We start from the raw sequence: 9,155 nt of genomic DNA on the forward strand, positions 1-9,155 counted from the left end.
TATTATTATTGTTGTTGTATTATTGTCGTTTATAATTTGTACAATTCACCTCCCTGTGGTTCGACCCCGGTCTTGCCGGGTTATTTATTACTTCGACACTCCTGCACTTGGGAGAAGACATCAACCTTTTAGTCATGTCATAGGTCTGCCAAGTCCAAGTGCTTTGATCTGATATATTTGTTAGACCCACATTACCTTGAACTTGGCTAATTGCTAGATCCAAGTGCCTTGATTCTAGCATATTTGCTAAACCCATGTTATCTTGAATTTGGCTAAATGTCAAGTTCATGTGCCTTGAGTTTGGCATACTTGCTAAACACATATTACCTCAATTCTAAGGATGATCATTCCCTTGAGTGTACCAATAGAGAATAGTCATTATCTTGGACTTAGCTAATTGTCAATTCAAATTTCTTGAGTCTGATATGCTTGTTAAATTCACGTTACCTTGAACTTGATTGACTGTGGAGTTCAAGTGCAATAGATTTAGCGAACTGTCAAGTCGAAGTATATTGAGTTTGACAAACATGTCAAACCCACATTACCTTGGATTTTGTTAAATATCAAATTCATTTACCATGAATCTAGTATATTTGCTAAACTCATATTATCTCATTCATTTATGCATAACAAGGGAGAATGATCATTCTCTTGAGCGTGCCAAGGGAGGATGCATATTCTCTTGGGTGTGTCCTGAGCTTGATACACTGTCAACTCAACATGCCCAGGACTTGGCACACTATCAAACCCAATAACACCTGGGTCTAACCAAAGCTAGACCCAGTATACTCGAGACTTGGCACACTTCTATGTCTAAAAACTTAGGGTTTTACACACTGTCAAGTCTAATATTCCAAAACTTTACACATTATTAAATCTAGCATATCATCACTGAGAATGCTTGTCTTCTTGAAATTTATACTTATAAATATTTATAAATATTTCTTGATTCAATGTTTGTTTGGTAAAAGTATTCCAATAAAAACTTGTTTCATCAATTACAATCAAAAAAATTTATTTTATTTTATTTATTAGTCGGTAAAGCGTGATTCTGCTCTTGTTTTTGTCCTTAGTGTCTTCATGTAAGATGTGAGATCTTATGCGCTATCATATTGGGGGAAAAAAAGAAAAAAAAAAAAGAGCTTCCTTAATGGATTAATTTGTCTAAATTGTTAGAATAGGGCCTGTTTCGTAATCTAATACCAAATCCCAGGGCTAAAGTAGAATTATAGAGAAAAGACAAAATAAGCTAAATGACGAAAATAAGATAAGAAACCAATGGTTATGATTATAGTGTTCTGACGAAAATAAGCTAAACGACGAAAATAAGTTTGTGCTTACGGAGAAAATACTAGAAGCTGGGATGCTTAAATTTTATAACCAAAAAGATTTGCATCCATGTTTCTCCAACTCAGACACTCATAGCGCATAAAGGTGTGCGTCAAGCAGGCATACTGATGTCGGACTGCAATTTTTTTGAATAATCTTTCATATTTTCATGTATTTGGATTTTTGCAGTGAAGGGTCTGCAGCTACAATATTATGTAAAGGCTACATTTAATTTTGTCCCAGATGAATAGGATGTGATTGTATAATGTGCTTGCATGTTTATGCACTTGCTTTCTTCACTCTTTCCCAGCCCATACGAAATCACATTCTAGCCAAATCATGTGACCACCAAACAAATCTTACCATATTTCCTGTACTGGGCTACATATCTTTGTTCTCCCCTGCTGTTGTTCATTCTGTGGTCCAGGTTATTAGTTCCTGGGAATTGTTGGGGCAGCACATAGGGCCACAGGCTGGTGGCGTTTCCTCTCTAATCATGACAAGAAACAAGTTTTAGACTTTGGATAATGCCATGTTTTGAGGGGACTGCGATACAGGGTGCTTTTGAGAGAGACATGTACAAGAGAAATCATGGGATCAATTCTCCTAATCAATGCTTGATTGATCATAAGAGCTGTACGCATTCATCTCATATAGGACCAAACACTGAGGCATCACTTGTAGTTGTTGGTCCCAACTGAAAAGATTCCTCTAGCTATAAAATGCTAGCTAAATCCTAAAGGTAAGATAACTCATTTGGCATGGAAGCTGCCATTTAACATGGCATGCTTTATGCGTCTCATCCGAAGATAGATCACTCAGCTTGCACATGGCTCATGTATACAAGTGATTATGCATTGGTTCACATGTCATTTTCTGATGTTGAATGCGAAATCATTGGCTAGATATATATATATATATATATATATATATATATATAGCACGAAGACGTGCACTCACAACCTACTTCACTAGTTCAGAAACAAAGAAAGAAACTAGGCCTTTTCTATGCCTTCCTTTTCTTTCCTCGGGTGGAACTCAGCATTGAAAAACGAGTTTCCATTTTTTGTTAGATAACTACCAATAAAAAATTCCATTTTTGTTAGATAACTACCAATAAAAAATTTCATAAACTTTTTTAGAAGACAAAAATTACTATACATCACTCTATTGTTTTTTTATATTTTAGATGTTACTATATTTAACTCTACTCGTCTTTTCAATAAAAAAATAAAAGATATACCATTTTATTCATAGAAAAACCTAAATATTATATAAATGTTAAAATATCAAAAAAAATTAAAATTTATTTAATCAAGTCTCTACATGGTTTTTTATAGATCTAGAATTGTAATATCATATATTAATTACATTACAATTAAGTCACACTTGATTAATCATTTCATTTTAATTACTGACCAATTATTCTTATTTGTGTGACCCATTAGATTTTCTAATAAGTTAGTCCAAATACAAATCATAACTATAAATAAAATAAGATTAAATAAATTAAGTAATTTAATTTATTATCAATTTAACAATTGATTAATTTATATTTAAAGATTAAGTATAATGTTTAGCAACCTATTATGATCCCTAAAGTATTAAGAAAATCATAAGTGGTTTGACATAATTTTTTAGTAATCAGTTTCTCGGAGTAATTTTTATCCCTTTTTTATGAATGTTTTAATTTAAACATTATATCTGCTTTGTTAAATTATATTCATTCTCAACACCATAGTCATTGATTATTTAAATAAGATTTTGTAACTTTTTTCAAAGCTTATTTTATCTTGGACAAGGATTTCATACATGAAATATTTTTTCTAATTAACCTAGGATGATGAATCCTCTCCTAATTATTTAAATATATTTTTATAGTTTATGTTATACCCAATATATGTCTGACACGATCAAAAAATTAATGTCTTCTCCCAAACATAGGAGTGTTGAAGTAATAAATAACCCGGTAAGACCGGAGTCGAACCACAAGAAGGTTAACTGTACAAATTATAAATAGCAATAACAACAAGAAGAAGAAGTTAAAAAGAGCTTTAAGATGCAAGCAATAACAACAAGAAGAAGAAGTTAAAAGGAGCTTTAAGATGCGATATTGATATAAAAATTTAAACAACTATAAAACAATTATCAAGGTTAAAGGATCCACTACTGGTATTTCAAACAAGTATAATATAAACTCTTTTTACTACTCAACTGGAAACCATACATAAAGAAAGTTTCAATCGGATTATAAATCTTTAACAAGATTACATTAGTTATCTTATTCTAATAATATTAATACTTGTAAATGTTGTCAAGTATTCATGATTATAATTTATGTTAACAACAAATCAAGTTTCTTTCATAGCACAAGTGTCGATTAGACCATATATTTGGGCTATGAAAGTACTAAATATTTGTTGTACCATAACTTATACAATATAAATTTAGATTAATCTTTTAACAAGCAAAGTATTAAAAGTGAATAAGATAACAAATACAAAACATGTTAGTATCAAACATTAAGATCCTTGTTGAGTTTATACTATACTTATTCTTATACCATTAATGTAATATTTTCACCTTGACATAATAAAATTAAATAAAAATAATGAAAGAGAGAAACATAAATAAACAAGATAAGAACATGAATAAGATATAAGTTAACTAAGTAAAAGAAAAAAAATAAAAGGCATAAACAAGAGACTAATGAAATCCAAACTTAAGTATTATAAAAATATAAAGAGAGAACAAGAACATAATCTTGATCTGAAGACCAAAATGCCTAAATACATGGCAAATGCCTCTTTTTATAAGACAAACTTTAGAACTATTGATTTGTTGACTAATTGTTGAGTGGGTAGCCATATTTTGACTTGGTGACAATCCTTATCTTCTTGTATGAATAAAACATCATTGTTAATATCAAAATTTAAATAGACTGTTTTCATAAAAGTTATAGGAAATTGTCTATGCTTTCCAACAAAAAAACAATGAGGTCATTTGGACTTCTAGAACTCGAGGTATGGGCTGAATACAGAATAGTATCTAGGCTGTAAGACAGATTTTGACTTCTCCATTATTACTACAATTTGAACTTAAAAATGACATTTTGAATCTTGGACTCCCATGAAAGTTTTAAGTTTATATCTTAGCTTTCTATCCATATAGAGCAGACATAAATTCAAGTTTTACAGCTCTAGATATGACCCAATAACTAAACAGTGTTCCAGTTTGGACTAAACCAGCATCTCTTTTCTAAGCTTAGCCCTCTCTTTGTCTTTTTACTTTCAATAGTTAATTACATCAATCAATCCTTTGAATTGTAAGATATACCTACATTTAAAATGAGTATTTACCATAAATTAAAGCTATCTTATATTATCAGACTTGTTATTATAAAACATGTTTAAGGTAAGGAATTTAATGATACTTTAAGTACAATATGATGATATAAAACCTTAATAAAAATACACTTTAAAGTACTAATCAATGCCTATTTGTTACTCTTGATTATGACAACATATGGTTATGATCAAAGCATAATACACCATTTATAAGATAACTTAATGATCTCAAGTTTAAGGATTACTTACACAACTATCACATAAGTCTTTCCATAAACATAAGTGGTCTCTTCAAATGGATTTCTCTTGCATTTCAGTTTAGCGTACATATCATTTCATATCTTTGTTTATAAGAGCAATTATTTCCTTTCTTAAATCACGGAACATAATATGCATGTCTCAATAGCTCTAATTAATATGCAGTCTTAATATTGACCAATAATATTTAAGAACAATTCTTTCATACAATAGGAATCTCATAATTATAAAAACTTTATAATTTTCTATGCAAAACATTATTGCATAATATGTATATCTCAATAAGTCTAATTAATATTCAATCTTAAAAAAATATTGACCAGAAATATTTAGGAACAATTCTTTGATACAATAGGAATCTCATATTATAAAAACTTCATAATTTTCTATGCAAAACATTTTTATTCCATAAATTTTATCTTTACTCTAGATTCATTAATAAAACATTACATTAATTAATTAAATATAATTGAATATTAAAGATAAAGAAATCCTTTATTAATAATAAATATATTTTACATGAATAAACTCAAAGCTGCGTGTAATCAACTGATTAGCTATATGGTATATTCACTAGTAATCTCTCACTTATACTAAACTTAATCGTTCTTGTATATAATATCATATCCCTCAATATGATGATAATGCTTTTGTTGGGACAATGCTTTAGTAAAAGGATCTATAAGTTCTCTTTGGTACAAGGATCTATAAGATTCTTTTGGTAGGTATTTGTTTTATCTTTATATCTTTCCTCTTTATAATTTCTCTAATCAAATGAAATTGTCTAAGTACATGTTTGGATATTTAATGAGACCTTAGTTGTTTTTTTTTATGCAATGGCTATATTGTTATCATAGTACATGACTATTAGATCAACAATGCTAGGAACCTCACCTAGTTCAATGATGAACTTCTTAATCCAAACAAAATTTTTTCTCCCCCTTCAACATAAAGGTGTAATAAACTTTAGTTGTAGAATTTGTTGTGGTCTCTTATTTGAAACCATTATTTAGAATAAAATATATCTTGACTGAGATTTTCTGTCATTAATATCTGATTGAAAACTAGCATATGAATATCCATGAACTTCTAGTTTATGTCTTTTATAGACCAAAAAAAAAAATTCTTAGTTCTTCTTAAGTATTTAAGAATGTTCTTAACTAGATTTAAATGACTTTTACCTGGATTAGATTGGTATCTACTCGTTAGGCTTAAAGCATAAGATATATTTGGTCCTAAACATAATACTGCATACAGAATAAATCTTATAGTCAAAGTATAAGGAATCATTTCCATCTTATATCTCTCGATTTGTTTTATAAAACACATATCTTTGGAGAAACATATTATATGTGAAATAAGTATCCTCTTTTGGATTCTTTCATGTTAAATTGTTTTTTCATCTTATCTATTTATGTGGATTAGAACAATATAAGTAACCTTTTTAGATCTATCTCTATAGAATTTTATTTCTAATATATAGGTTACTTCTCTTGTATATTTTATAAAGAAGTTCTTGGACAATCAGATCTTTACTAACTAGAGTAAAGTATTATCATTTCCTATTAATAATATGTCATCTACGTATAATATTAAAAAAATAACTCAAGTCTTACTAACCTTTTTATAAACACAAGGTTCATCTATATTTTTTAAGATATCAAATTGTTTAATTATCTCATCAAAATAGATATTCCAACTCTTTGAAGCTTGCTTAATTTATAAATGGATTTTTATTGCTTGCATACTTTTTTGGTAATGTTTTTAGATTTAAAACCTTTGACTTATGTCATATACACAATTTTGTGAAGATTCTCGTTCAGGATTGCAGTTTTAACATCCATTTATCAAATCTCTTGATCATGGTTTGTAGTTATAACAAGCAAAATCCATATAATTTTAACATAGTTACCAGTGAGAAGGGTTCATTTAAGTCAACCCTGTCTTTTTCTTTAACCTTAGGCAACTAGTCTAGCTTTTTGTGTCAATACATTTCCATCTATATTAGTTTTTTTTTTCTTTGAAAATCAACTTACATTCAATAGGTTTTATCTCTTCATGTGGATAAACCAAAGTTCATACTTGGCTAGTATATATGGAATCCATTTAATATTTCATGTCTTCAAGTTATTTCTTGGAATCAATATTAGATATTGTTTTCATATAGTTGGTAGGCTCATTAAGTATGAGTAACTCATCATTATTAGCATCCCCGTGAAGTTAATATCTCAATGGTATATAATATGTCCTACCAGATCTAAAGAGTTCTTGTGTTTCTTAAGTATTAAGCTAAACATTAAATGTTATAGCATTAAGCTCTAATTATGTTGGGATGTTAGTTTATGGTTCTTAAACTTCATCAACTTCTATTGTTCTCTCATTGCTCCTTTCAAAATGTAGCATATTTTAAAACAAACATCTTTTGCTTAATGGGATGGTAGAAATAATATCAAACAAATTCTTTTAGATACCCTACAAACTTACATTTATCTAACTTAGGCTCGTAAACTTTCGAATACTATATGCTTCACATAAGTGTTACATCTCTAAATTTTTAAGTATGATAGGTTTTGTCTCTTACCATTCTATATCTAATATGGAGTCTTATCAACAGCTTTTAATATAGTTCTATTTAAAAGGCAAGCATCATTTTGCAGGGCATAGCCCTAGAAACAAGGTAAAAGGTCTACATAACTCATCATGGACCATACCATATTCAATAAGGTATGATTCCTTTTAAAAACTCTATTAAATTATGGTGTTCTAGGAAGTGTTCATTGTGAAAGAATCCCATTATCTTTTAGATAATCTTGAAATACTTTGTTCAAGTATTTATCATCTCAATCCAATCAAAGTGTTTTTATATTTTTTTCAAGTTTGTTTTTCTATTTATGAATTTTTTGAACCTTTCAAATGATTTAGACTTATGTTTTATTAAATACACATAATCTTATCAAGAATGGTTATTAGTAAATGTAATAAAATAAGTATATCCATCTATAGCATGAATCATCATTGGTTTATATATATTTATATGTATTAGGCCTTACAATTCTTTATATCTTTCACTCTTTCTAATAAAAGATATTTTGGTCATCTCACCTAAGAAATAAGCTTACAAGTTTTATTTGATTCATAATCAAAAAGGTTAAAATATCATTTTTTATATAACTTAGTGATTCTTATTTCATTATATGGCCTAGTCCACAATACCATAAATATGAAGGATATTGATTATGTAATTTGTTCTTCTTGTAGTTTATATTAAACATGGGCATCTCAAAATCAAATATTTACAAACCATTTGTATAATCACTAAATCTATAAAAAAGACCATTATTATAAATAAATAAAAACAACAACATTTGCCTTCAATAATAAATTTAAATCCATTAAAAGCTAGTAAAAAATGAATTGATGTTTTTAGAAAGTATCGAAATAAAATAATAATTATCAAGTTTTAGTATCAATCCACTCAACAAAGTAAAATAATAAGTTCCTACAGTTAGTGCAATAATCCTTACTCTATTTGCAATTTATAAGTCAACTTCATCTTTATACAATCTTTTACTTTTCTTTATTTTCTTATATTATTACAAATATGAAAACCATATCAAATTCAATACCCAATAACTACTATATAAAGTAGAAAGATAGCTTTCAATCATAAATATAACTGGAGTAGAAACCTTAATAAGTTTATTTCACTTCACGATTGCAAGATACTCTTTGTATTTCCACCTCCAATGGTCATCCTTTCCACAATGATGACAAGTAATCACTTCTTTTTAGACATTTTAGAAGACTGAAATATGAGAACAAGGCCCTTTTTTCTCTTTATAAGACCCCCTTTAGTAGTTTTAAGCATATTAAATAATTTTGGTGATGTATTATCCAACTAATTCATATGATGGTTCATGATGAATTACAAAAAGTTTTGGGTAACAAGTACAAGACTAAGTCAACATAGAATTCATGGTCCATGACAAAGCCTAATTTGACTCAATTTATTAATATAGCTAACACGACTAAAAGATTGATATCTTCTCCCAAGTGCAGGAGTGTCAAAGTAATAAATAATCCAGCAAGACCGGGGTCGAACCATAGGGAGGTTAATTGTATAAATTATAAATAACAATAATACAACAACAATAACAATAACAACAATAATAATAGTAATAACAGCAATAGCAATAATAATAATAATAATAATAATAATAA

Source organism: Populus euphratica, unplaced genomic scaffold (genome assembly GCF_000495115.2).
Source record: "Populus euphratica unplaced genomic scaffold, PopEup_1.0 scaffold53.1, whole genome shotgun sequence".
NCBI lineage: Eukaryota > Viridiplantae > Streptophyta > Magnoliopsida > Malpighiales > Salicaceae > Populus > Populus euphratica.